This window comes from Gymnoscopelus braueri (genome assembly GCF_963280865.1).
Source record: "Gymnoscopelus braueri genome assembly, chromosome: 10".
Taxonomy (NCBI): Eukaryota; Metazoa; Chordata; class Actinopteri; order Myctophiformes; family Myctophidae; genus Gymnoscopelus; species Gymnoscopelus braueri.
The window spans coordinates 36,479,900-36,493,546 of NC_137611.1; the positions used below are offsets into that span (position 1 = coordinate 36,479,900).

The 13,647-nt window shown below is 41.1% G+C and overlaps 1 long non-coding RNA gene across 2 annotated transcripts; it reads left to right on the top strand.

Moving 5' to 3' along the window:
• Window positions 1-580: 580 nt before the first annotated feature.
• Window positions 581-4,742, top strand: LOC308093058. 2 transcript variants are annotated; one of them, XR_013933837.1, is made up of 3 exons: window positions 581-2,393; window positions 2,920-3,436; window positions 4,136-4,742. It is a non-coding gene; the product is annotated as an uncharacterized lncRNA (long non-coding RNA). The 2 variants fall into 2 exon arrangements; XR_013933838.1 differs by having other exon boundaries at window positions 2,920-3,412.
• Window positions 4,743-13,647: the final 8,905 nt, after the last annotated feature.

The following is a 13,647-nucleotide window of genomic DNA, read 5'->3' on the forward strand; positions in this document are numbered from 1 at the left end:
ATAAACACTTTAAACTATCTCACCATAGTGATAGATTTAATTTAACTTTTTGTTAATAATAAAAAATATAGCCCAATGTATTTATATAAAGAATAAAAAATAAAGCGTAGTTATATTTTTTTTCTACAATTATTTATACCCACGCAAGGTAAACGTAACCCTACGTTACACCTATGTTGACGTCACAGGAAGCGTCACTTGGCACGCTGTTGTTTTTGTTTTTATTCAAATAGGCCATGCAGCCGCAACACCAGTGTTGCCATGTCCGCTTATTATAAGCGACTTTGGGCTTCTTCTTTTGTAAAGTTGCTTGAAAATATTGGAAGTTGCTGGTTGCGTTTTTTTGGGCTTGTTTCTAAAGTGCAGTTGCTTATTTGGGCTTGTTAGAGAGCTTGTTAAGATTATTTTGTTTCTTTGTTGTGAAAATAGCCAAGTCGCTGCTTTTGGGCTTGTTTTCGTAGACCTGGTTGCTTATTTCTTTCGCAGAGTCTGGCAACACTGAACGCTGTACGGTTGCTGTGAACATTTTGACAGAGAACTGACAGTTGACTGACTTTTGACATAATCCAACGAAGGACAACGTTACCTGAGACGATGGAGAAGACGGTCAAACGTGTTTATTATGGAAAAGTGTATAATATTACATTTTATTTAGAGCAGATGGTTTGTTTATAGCTGTAGTATACAACCCTCGTAGACGTATATTCTGACGTCTTCAATCTACGAGAGTTGTAGGGTTCACGCCCCATGGAGACCTGGACTTTCTGCACTATGCCCCGTAGACACTCCAAACATGTACAAATGTGAAAATAAAGGTGCTTAACCCCAAGCCTAAAATGTTAACTGGCTCTACGGGGTAGTAGTTTAATGTAATAATCCATATCTTTCAATGAAGAAGTGTTTTAATGCCGTCTGTGGCCGAACGCCATTTTTTCACCCTCGTTTACTTCCTGTTTACATTTAGTGTAATTCCGGGTTCCACTGGATGCGCCCCGTCACTACCCGTCACTACCGCCCATTGGGAACTTCCGACAGAATCGGCCACAGACGGCATTAAAACACTTATTTATTGAAAGATATGGATTATTACATTAAACTACTACCCCGTAGAGCCAGTTAACATTTGGGGCTTGGGATTAAGCACCTTTATCTTCACATTTGTACATGTTTGGAGTGTCTACGGGGCATAGTGCAGAAAGTCCAGGTCTCCATGGTGCGTGAACCCTACAACTCTCGTAGATTGAAGAAGTCAGAATCATAAATACATCTACGAGGGTTGTATACTACAGCTAGTTTGTTTACCTGCTTGTGGTTAATTTGAAACGTTAGCCTTGTTGTTTTCTCTACACTATGATGACCCTCTGTCGTTTGTTGACTAGGGTTCATACTCTGATCACTTTTAAGTCGCTGTGGATCAACATGAGTGTCTGCTAATATAATAGTATAGTAATAGTAATAGTAGTCTATAATAAATGGGAGTCGATTTATATTGCATCCACCAAAGGGTGGATGCAAAGAGTTGCATTTTCCACATTTGTTGGTTGGGTACAAATGCAGGCCAGGCCTACTCAAATGTAAACGGTCGGTTACATTTCCTGACAAACAGCTATAACACTGAGGATTTTAATCAGTGGTTCTCAGAGTGCTTTTTAATGTCAGTGACCCCCATATTAATATGTATTTGGCCATCTGAAAACATATTGTGCCAGGGACCCCCATACAAGATTTATGTTGCTAAAATGTTTCAATAATATTCCACATTTGTTGTGAGCATGTAGATCTGCTATTTTCAAATAGCTGATCTGAAGTACCATATAAAGGATTAAAGTGTTTAAACTGATTTTGATATTATATTAACTAATTTTGCTGGAGACCCCTTTAGTTGGAACCCATTCAAGGACCCCTGGAGGTACACCAATGGACCCTTAAACAGTTACAATTGCTCACTCTCAGAGTTACAAACGGACAAATGAACACTGATGATTTACTGTGTAAAGAACTAACTGGATACTTTTCCATCCATCCATATTCAACCACTTATCTCTGGAGTCGAGTCAAGGGGGGCGACAGTTCCAGCAGAGAGTTCCCGACTTCCCTTTCGGGGCAACATTAACCACTTCATCGTGGGGGATCCTGAGGCATTCCAAGGCCAGCGTGGGGATATAATCCCCTCATATGGTTCTGTCTTCTCCATGGTCTCCTCCAATACTTTATACTTCTTCCTCATACAGGATACATCCCCATGGTGACAGTGAGGAGGGCGCCAGTGGAGGATGCCTCACAGATGAGTTGGTTCCCGTGTCTGACCGACGATTCTGACACGGACAGTAACACCTGTGTTTCTCCTCCTCCGTCGCCAAGAGGAAGAGAGGACCCATGGCTGGTTGGGTGAAGTATGTACATCTGTTGGTCACTTGTTGTCATGTTTTTGTTACTTACTGTTACTGTTACTTTTTGTGTGTTTAAGAATGTTATTTAGATCAGTGCTTCTCACAACATTTCATGTCCAGGACCCCCAAATGGATAGATATTTGGCCTCATCTGAAAATATTCTGTGCCAGGGACCCCCAGAAAATTCAAAATTATTCAATATTTTCCAAACATTTTCAATATTTTTCAAATATTTACAAAAATAGCAGATGTACAAGCTCACAAAGTGACGCACTGTGAGCTTCTACATCTGCTATTTTTGAATAGCCAACATATGGATAAAGTGGTTAAAATGATTGTGATGCTGTATTAACACGTTTTTCTCGGGGCCCCCTGGAACCTCCCCAAGGCCCCCGGGGACCCCACTTTGAGAACCAATGATTTAGATAGCATTATTTCTGTACTCTATTTATGTGACTATTTTACCTTGTTGTTTATTGACTGGAGTTCATGCTTACTCTACTTATTCCCATCTCTCACTTTTTGCAGGAGTATGCGAGCCTTCCTCCAGCAGAGATACATTGGTCAAAGCACGGCAGGCAAGAGACCAGAAAAGGACACCTGCCCAGGAAAGTCCTGCCAAGGAGAATGCCGGCTAAGTTCACATTCAACAAATCTTTAACCATTTAAACCCTATATACTTTGTTGACTTGAGTTAGGGGTCTATACTTTCCCCCGTCCTTTTTCCCCTCTGCACTAAATAGCCAATCCACAAGTTTCCAATGCTACACGTTGTGAGTAGAATTTCTACATTCTTGTTGTGTTTATGAATATCCATGAGTTTGGTATGCGTGTACATTTACCACCACTAACCTCTACTTAAACTACGTCTGAAGTTTATTTAGTTTAATTTATGAAGGAAATCAGCTCAAGTTACAAATCACTATATTTTCTCCAACAGAACGATGAAGATCTCATCTCAAACAGGAGGACGTGCATCCTCATAGATGCTCCCAACAACCGCAGGATGGTTCAGAGGAAGGTTAGTTAGCAAAACGTTCATATGGTAAGTTCACCATAAGTAACATGGTTACTAGTTACATTGCACACAGATTATGTATTCAAACAAACGTGTAAATCATGTTCTAATTTGTTATTCATTTTATAAGTACAACACCAAATTAAATTGCGAAATTGTACCTTGTTTTTATTTATTATATTTTAATTTCATTAAGGAGGGAACTTACCGACATATACAAGCACCAACAGACCTTCATTTTCATTTCCCACTCCCCCGATATATTTTGTGATAGCCATAAGTATCATAGTTATATTATATCTGCACAAGTCTTACAGTATGTACAATATGTGCATATTGGTGAAATAAATAAAAACAAGGATACAATATTTTGATTAAATGTTGAATTGTAGTTCAAATGAATAACTATTTAGAACATTTCGTGACTTACATTGTTTGAATACGTAATATGTAACTAGTAACTATCTTAGTTATGGCAAGACATAACTTACTATTCTATGTATGCTTTGTTCATGTGGTTTTAATTTGCAAGATATTTACGTATTGTAGTCGAGAAAGGGCTGGACATTCAATTAAATCAATTCAATGTAATCTTTATTTCAGACTCAAGGTCCATATCACATACAAAAAGACAGAATACACATAAAAAAAAACAATAAATAACAAAACAACAATATTGATATGACATTGATAATAATAACACCTGTGTTTCTTCTCCATTCACAGAGACCATCTTCTTCCTGCGTCGCCACCACGAGGCCTGGACCCTGCCAACGATGAAGGTTTTCAGCCAAGCACGGAACCTCAGGCCCCTTTGAGCCACACTGGCATTGATGGACACTACTATCGACATTTACTTGAGTATTTTTTGTTTTTGTTTTTGTTCATATCGTACACCACTGCGAGATGGGTCCTTGTCTTAGACAAGCTGTCAAGCTGTCAAGCTTTGAGTAGTATTATTTTACAGTATTACTTTCAGTATTACTTTCTTTTGTTTTAGACAAACTTCAACCATTGTAAATAGTCGTTAATTTGTACAAAAAGTATGCTTTTTGTTTGAAGAAAACTGCAACAGTTCTGTAAATAATAGTGTCATATTGTATATTGACTATGGTTTCATGTTTTATTTTGTTTTTTAATCTTGTTATTATTTTGTACATAAAGTATTATTTCATCTTTTGTTTTGTACATTGAATATGGTTTAATATTTTATTGTGTACATTCAGTACAGTATCTTTTCTTTAAAGTAAACCATAACAGTTGTAGTTTAGTAAGTAATTAAGTTTGTTATAGGTTGTGTAATAAATAATATATTTTAAATGATAATCATATATCAAGCTTCATGTCTTTATTTTCTTCTCTTTGGCTTTAGTGTGAAATATAAGCTATGAAAAGCTCTCCATTCCAATAACTGAAGATTGACAATATCAAGTGTAGGAAAATGTCTGTCTGAGATTTAGAAATCTCAGGCTTGAGGTTTGCCTGATGACAAAACAACCGTTAACCTTACTGCCTTTATGCAGACCTGGGTATGGGAGTGAAATAGTATACTAGTGGATTAGACCAGTGGTTCTCAAACTTTTTCATGTCAAGGACCCCCAAATTGACACTTATCAGCCCACGGACCCCCATTTGAAAAGATATGCCAGGGACCCCCATAAGAGAAGATTTTTACGGCTCTAGCAACGATTCTCAACCACTTTAATTTCAAGGACCCCCAGTTTGACATGCATTAGGCTACGGACCCCCATTTAATGGAATTTATATCTCTGGGACCCCAATTTATATTGTAAAATCAATGTTAATCTAACTCAGAGTGTACAAATGGAACCAAATGGACCCGTTAGGGTCCATTTGGTTCCATTTGTACACTCTCAGAGTTACAGACCCATAAGGGTCCATTTGGTTCCTGTCTATCATTTAGCTGGGGACCCCCTGGAACCCCCTCAAGTACCCCTGGGGGTCCCCGGACCCCACTTTGAGAACCAATGGATTAGACTATATGCATGTTACCAATGAAATGAACATGCAGGGTTTTCAAACAAGGCTTTGAAGCAGAAATATGAAGGTCAGGATTGATGTCCCTATCAGCTACACCCTTTGACACCTGAAGGACTGAAGAATGTTAAATATTGAAGGAAACCAAAGGCAACAAGATTCACTCTTCTGTCATTTTGATGGAAGGAATTCAGTTGAGAGGGTTTATCAAAGGAAGAGATGGAGATAGATTGTAAAGTTGTGTTGACTGTGCTTATCCACACAATGGTACAGATGAGGAAAATCCAGTCCTGCATTGGGTATGTTTGAACATACTGTACACAAGGAATGTGTCTGTGAGGTCGGTACGTTACAATCAAAGCAACAGTTTACAATTATAGCTGCTGTGCTGCAGGCCATTTTGAGGAGCAATAACCAAGAAGAGGAGAAAGATGAAAAATAGGTAGAGAAGGAAGAAGACATGAGAGATACAGGATGGGCCATTAGCACACTGGTTCTCAACATCAGGTCTGGGGACCACCAGGGGTCCAAATGGGCCGTGATGCACACCAAAGTAGGTAGGCCCTACTGGCAACACAGTTCTGAGGCCCTTTCTGCAAAGGGAAAGACTTTCCAGAGAAGAAGAGAAGTTTTGTCTGTATTAAGCTTGAGGTGGTGAGAAGATGCTTCCACTATTTTATGTATGCCAGACAGGCATGAAAAGAGGTACAACAGGTACTAATGGAGTCCTAAGATGTTATACTTTTACTGTGCTTTATATGCTTTAAACTTGCTTTTGGGGATTATGGTTTATTGTGGCTGTCATGTTGCTGTTGGCCATCCTCCTCCAATTGGAAAGTACTTTAGTTTAGGTCAACTCCTGTTGTTGTTTGTATGGCCTCAAGATGTCGCTGTTAAGTAGGACATCGTCTTTATTGTGCAGAGTTTTGGATATTACACAAATTGCAGTGTGTGTGTTAGGTGAAACATTCACTTTTTCATACAAGCTTTTAACTTGGCAGTGGTAGAAAGTAACTAATTTACTTAATTACTAGTACTTAAGTACAATTTTGAGGTATGTTTTACTTTACTGGAGTATTTCCCAATTTTCAGTACTTTTACTTCTACTCCACTACATCTCAGAGGCAAATATTATACTTTTACTCCTCTACAATTATTTGAAAACTTTAGTTACTAGTTACTTTGTAGATTTTGATTATCAATACAAAACATTAACCACTAGTGTAGACTCTACTGACGCAGCGATGTTCCTCCTCCGCGCAACAGCTCTCTGTAAGAGCACTGCTTATCATTATGATGAACTACTACTGTCTGCCATACAAGCTTCAAGCCCTCATCGCACATATACAAGGAGAAATAGGCCTTCAACTCTGCAGTATCGCATGGATCTCTTGACAGAGAAAGGGACGCCAAAGAACTAACGAGGAATACATTTTTAGGCTATTTTACGCACGGGGCTTCGATCGTCAACTAACTTTACATTTATAGGCTATAATGCAACACTATTTCGCTGTCCACGATAAGACTTATACGGATTTTTTCTTTTCTTTGAGAAAGCAGAGCCTTTTTTGACCGGACAACTGTAAGAAAAGTGTGACAGAGTCAGACTAAACGTCAGAATTGCACATTTACGCGTTTTGTGAAGTTGGAACTTTGATTGGGAAGCATGATGGTTACTGCATTAAGGATAGTGCATCTCACCACGGGTATGGTGATGGCTTTTACACTTATCAGCCAGATGGAGATCATGTGTTTATGGTAAGTCTCAAAATCTCTCTTTTTTTAATCAGACATGGCATGAGGGCAATGTTGATGTGATCAAAATTGCAGTCTATATAACATGATAAGCCTATGGCCCCTGGACACTTCCATAAGAGTAAGGTACTGTAGGCTTCTAAAATGTATTTGATGATGTATTGTAGAGCTACACAATTATTGTGTTCTGGTCCTGTCCATGTTGCACCTCATTCACATCAAGTAAGCCTATCATATAGCATTAGCTGTATTTATGATTCTGACGTTTTCAATCTACGAGATTCTCGTAGATTGAAAACGTCAGAATCATAAATACGTCTACGAGGGTTGTATACTACAGCTAATATAGCATCACATTTCTATCGCATCTTTATTTTTTTGTGGCAAAAATGTTGCAGAGAGTTGAAATTTAACATATTTATATATATATATTTTTTAAATATCTTTATTAATTTCAGTTAAGATTGACAAGTCAGAGCAGTTAGACATTTTTGAATTGTCTCCCTTTCCCCATCCCTCCCCCCACGTTGTTATCGTTTTCTTACTTTCTTTTCCAAAAAAGACGATACAAAAAAAAAAACCTAATAAAATATAATCCAGACAAACAAACATAGGCCTACATGATATCAAGCTAGGTATATTTTGACCGTTAAGTCAATGGTCATATTATTATAAAGGTATTGCGCATAAATGTCATTCCATCGTGAGATGACAAAATGTCTACTTTCTCCACCACCGTTTTAACATTTAAACAGTTGTTACTGATGTGTCAAAGATGAAGTATAGAGCATCAGGCCCCATAGAGCCACACTGCTAATAGTGCCACTCCCCCATATCCCTTGTGCTGGGACTGTTGGTGTGAGGAATGTGAGACATTCCTTCACTCTCTGCTGTGAAGGAGAGTCTTAGCACACAGAGTTGTCACTGGAAGGGAGAATGATGGGGTGACCATGTGTGTGTTTGCCACATGGTGATGGTCGGGGATTGTTTTCGTCCCATTGCAGATAGCACCCACGATTGGAAGTGCTGTGTCTTCATCTAGACCAGGGGGGGGTCTTCAACAGAGGGTCTAGGGGGTCCTCAGAGGAGGGAGAGCTAGTGCATCTGCCTCAGAGTTACTACAGGGGGGCCGCCAAATCTTTGCGTGATAGGAACTTTTATTTTACATTAACCTCTTGAACCCTACCCCTTTCTAAGGAGAACTTCAGCCAAAATAGCAGATCTACAAGCTCACAACACCTGGCGCTGCGAGGCATTGTGAGCTTGTAGATCGGCATTGTGAGCTTGTAGATCGGCTTGTAGAATCTGCGACACAATTTTATACAATATGTAGTGGGGGTCCCTGCTTCATCTCTCTCTCAGCTAAGGGGTCCTTGGCCTAAAAAACGTTGAAGACCCCTGATCTAGAGGATGTCTTTGATATAAAGTGGCCTCTGCATTGAATAGGCCATTAAAGATTCCGCCAATTCTACCGCAGAAGCTCAAAAATCCAGACGGTTTTACGCTTTAGGCACATTTTGACCCTTAAAAGTTCTCTCAAACACAAAAATCAAGAATGGGTAAAAAACAAAAGAGGTGACGAAGCACTGTTACAAGAACATAGGCCCTCCTTTGTGATCCATAGGAGTCTACCAGCCTGAAACCAAGACACTGGCCCCTCCAGAAGTAAGGACTGACATACATGAAGAGGGCCCCAAGATGAGGTGGAGGAGATGGGCATCAAGGAACAAGTCTGTGTCCCCTAGTTGGGCCGCTGATAAGAGGGGCCACTACTGAGATCAGCACCAGCTAGAGGAGTCTGACCCTGACCTGCTGACTGAGGAAGGACATGGCAACGCTACACAGATAGTGGTAGGTGAATATTGTTGTACAGTATGGTGCACTATTTATGAGCAGTTAGAGCAGAACTTAAACCCTCTAGACCAGTGATTCTCAAGCTGTGGGGTTGACAAGCAGCGGTATGGACTCTGTTCATGAGAATAGTTTGAATCACTGTTAGTCTTTATCTTCTGTGTATAAAATGGCCAATGGAGGAATACATGAGAAAAGTGAAAATGTATAGAAGGCAAGATTGGAATCGTCGCAATCTTAATTCAGGGAATCGATTTTCTTCCAAACAGAATAGAACTAAAAACACACTGGGTCTGAAGTCTGAACTCAATACTTGTGTGTATTTTCTTATTCTCTTATATGCTTTCCTTTGCTTTCAGAGAGTGAATCTGTCCTTTGGCTTTCCTTTCTATGGCCATATACTAAAGGAAATCACCGTGGCAACTGGAGGTAAGTGTTCTACGGCTACGCCACCACTCAATCTTTTGTCTGCAAATTGTGAGTGGAGAATTATAAATGACTAAAATGTGTTGAAACATGGAATAAGGTACAGTGCAATATTTATAAATGTTTGATCGCAATACTAATACAGTAGGAGGCTTTAAGAAAGTAACCTTTTTCCAGTCCAGAATATCAGATGGAACCATACAATTTTAAGGTCATGAAATGGTTTATATCCATTGTGTCTTCATGCCCTACAAAATAACTTAAGGTGACCTGTGTGTGTGTGTGTGTGTGTGTGTGTGTGTGTGTGTGTGTGTGTGTGTGTGTGTGTGTGTGTGTGTGTGTGTGTGTGTGTGTGTGTGTGTGTGTGTGTGTGTGTGTGCATGCATGTGTGTGCTTGTTTGCGTGCTCTCCTTCACAGGTTTCATTTACACAGGAGACATCATCCATAGGATGCTAACAGCCACTCAGTATATTGCTCCTCTGATGGCGAACTTTGACCCCAGCCTATCCCAAAACTCCACTGTGCTTTACTGTGACAACGGTAAGTAATCTAACACACACGTTACTGGGAAAACCAACATTGAAAGCAATCCACCTAAGAAATACATTTGTACTGGAGAGGGTGATGCTGTACACAGTAAAAACAATTCTTCCATTCTCAGCGTTGAATGAACACTTAAGGACCTCATATAATTTGTTGCGCTCCTGAAATAGCAGATCTACAAGCTCACAACGCGCTGCGCTATGGAGCGCTGTAGATCGACTGGTAAATTGGCTTGTAGTAGGTTGGGTATTTTCAGCGTGCAACACCGCAAGCAAATTCCAGCTTGAGGGTTTTGCTGCGTAGGTACACAACCTTGCATTTTATAGCATGTTGCATGTCGTTGCTGTCGAGCAGAAACCTTGTATCTCCAAACTGCAACTTTTTCTCTTTGTCATTTTTTTTGTCATTAAATAAAAAACATCACGTGGATGCACCTGGGACACATCATCATTGTTGTAGCCTGTGGTCGACGAGTGTTTCGGTCTCGCAACATACACCCTCGCCCAGGTGACCCAGCCGGGGTCGATCAAGCCCCGACTTACGTCCCAGTAGTTATCCACGGTCAGTCCTCTTAGGGAAAGACAGTCAGTCTGCTTCTCCGGAACTACTCTGCCAGGACCGGGGGAGGCTCTGGCACGTGGAGGGACTAGGCTCTGTGGATGGCCTCCCGGCCGGGCCCCTCCTTCGTCTCATCAGGTCCAGGACCTGAGCGTTGCACCAGACTCCCCCGCTCCAAACATTTCACTCCGGCGTGATGGTGTCTTGGGCCGTGGTGGTACTGCAGGCTCCACTTGCGGCTTGCCTGAAAGGCCCTCCTTAAAGGCAGCACCGTGGGTTTGTTGGGCTTTTTCCTCACGGAAGACTGGGCTGGGGGGCCAACCCATACTGCGCCCTACGTAAAAGTAGTGAAAATAGCCGATCTACAAGCTCACAATGCGTCGCAACATTAGATCGGCTATTTTCATTATTTCCGAACATTTCCATTCCATTTCGTCATAAGTTACGGTTTTGGACATATGAGGTTTCCACCTAACAGCAACGATGTGTACTGATATTTTGTGCATAGGTGGACAAATTCACTGTAGGTGTGCTATCATTTCATTCATGCCTTTTCACAGGAAATGTTCGCAAGCATGTTGGACAGTATCAGATGACAATCACACACACTGCTCAGCAGCATCAAATGTATTGCAACATTTAAACACTGACATTGTGTGTGTGTGTGTGTGTGTGTGTGTGTGTGTGTGTGTGTGTGTGTGTGTGTGTGTGTGTGTGTGTGTGTGTGTGTGTGTGTGTGTGTGTAGGCACAGCGTTGGTGGTGGTGCAATGGGACCATGTTCATCTCCAGGACAGTTTTAACTTGGGAACCTTTACATTCCAGACCACCCTGCACAGTGACGGCCGTATCATCTTTGCCTACAAAGAGGTGGCACTCCTCTTCATCTTATTACATTAATTACTGTTATGTTATTTTTTCATAGATCTCCATTGACATCAACGACATCATTGCAAATAATCACCCTGTTAAAGTGGCTCTCTCAGATGCATTTGTGGTGCTTCATGATTAGGAGCAGATTCCAAGTGAGTATAGCAGAACATAGAGATAAAAACTTTGATAATGTATCACTGCCATCAGAGGGAACCAAATACATTAATTAAACTTTTGAGGGATTAATTATAAGACTGTTATTCCTGCAATTGAATTAAAACACAAAAATCTGCTAAATTCAAGGTAGAATTCAATTCAAGGTTCAAGATGTTCTTCTGTCAAAAGTGATGTAATACCAACACTATGGATCTGCCCACTGTCATATTTTCTTGGTGCAGACGTCAGGAGGAGAACCATCTATGAGTACCACAAAGTAGACATCCTAAAATCCAAGATCTCCAATTCTACAGCCATTGAGATGCTACCTCTACCCAGTAAGTCATCTTTACTAACAGTTTAGAACATGGGTCTTCAACAGGGTGTCCGGGACCCCTAAGGGGTCCTCAGAGTTTCCACAGGGGGGCATCCAAATATTTTGTATTTACATTAACCCTACAGTACATATTAATAGAAAAAATTAACAAAAACTTGACACAACACTGATGATAGGGCTGTCAGACAAGTCTATGAGGCTATCAATGAAATCTATGAAGAAGTTTAAATATGTATTGGGGGTCCCTGCTTCATCTCTCTCTCAGCTAAGGGGTCCTTGGCCAGAAAAACTGTTGAAGACCCCTGGTTTAGACGCAAGCTGCACAGCTACTGTACACTATCTTATGCAAGGCTCTGTCCTTCTGCCTCTGACTCTTCTCACTCAGCCCATTGTATTTCTGCATTCCCAGCATGTCACCAGTTCTCCAGCTGTGACGCATGTGTCACGTCTCAGATTGGCTTCAACTGCACCTGGTGTAGCCGACTGCAAAGGTACACAGCAATTGTTTTAAGTTCAAATGCAATCACATATTCACCTCTGTCAACTCTCTATATCAACCCTGTAATTGTCTGGGATTGAGATATATTGCATATCTATAGCATTAAAAGAGAGAAAGAGAGAGAGAAAGAGAGAGAGCTAGGGCTCATGTGGTTAAATATAAACCTACGATATGTCCTGTTGCCCAGAAAAACACTGACTGGGGGAGGAGATGGGAAAGCCATGTTGAAATGGACAGAAACTGGGGACAAGGGAAGCAGGTGGCAGAGGGCCAATGTGTCTGTTGACCATGACCAACCATTCTGGGTAATAATGATCTTAGTATTATGACGTTCAGTACACAGCAAAATCCTCAGTGTTAAAGCTGCATTCTGTAACTTTTATGTCCTGCCTGGGATTTGAACCCTGGTCTGCTCTGCCGCATGAGAGACCATATTTGTACCTCTCATTCAAGATACAATCCCAGCTTGGTCAAGGGAGATGATTGTGCTTGTTAGCTTCCGGTGCTATCATTTCATTCATGCCTTTTCACAGGAAATATTCGCAAGCATGTTGGACAGTATCAGATGATCACACACACTGCTCAGCAGCATCAAATGTATTTAACATTTAAACATTGACGTGTGTGTGTGTGTGTGTGTGTGTGTGTGTGTGTGTGTGTGTGTGTGTGTGTGTGTGTGTGTGTGTGTGTGTGTGTGAGAGAGAGCTGCATGAGCTGCATGCATCCAAGTCTGTATGTCAATCCATCCAATACATGTATTTACTTCCTGCCTGTGATCTCATGAACCAGCTGTTTGTTGTCACAGGCGTACAAGGTGAACTGAAGGTGTTTCTGAAGCAGGGCTCCAGAGACACTCTGCTGTGGTGGCTGTCAGGAGACCAGGGAGACTTGTGGCGTCATGGCGAGGTCGCAGTGGGTCGGACGCCAGACGACTTCACCGTCGCATTTGAAGCCACTCGAACCTTCATCGCCATTGATGACGTGGATTTCTCCAACTGCATCCTACCAGGTTGGCAAAAAACACACACAATAATACCAGCACCTGGTTTATGCTTGATTTATGCTAGGTACTGCACACAGAAAACGCAGAAAAGCTCAGCTTGTAGATCAGCTTTCACCCTTAACGCTTCTAATAATAGCAATACTACTTGTAATAATTGCGAACGCGGAAGGAGGCGCCTCCGCCCAAGTGGAGCCTACTATGAAACTCTGCTCGGCTTGTGAGTGTGTGTGTGTGTGTGTG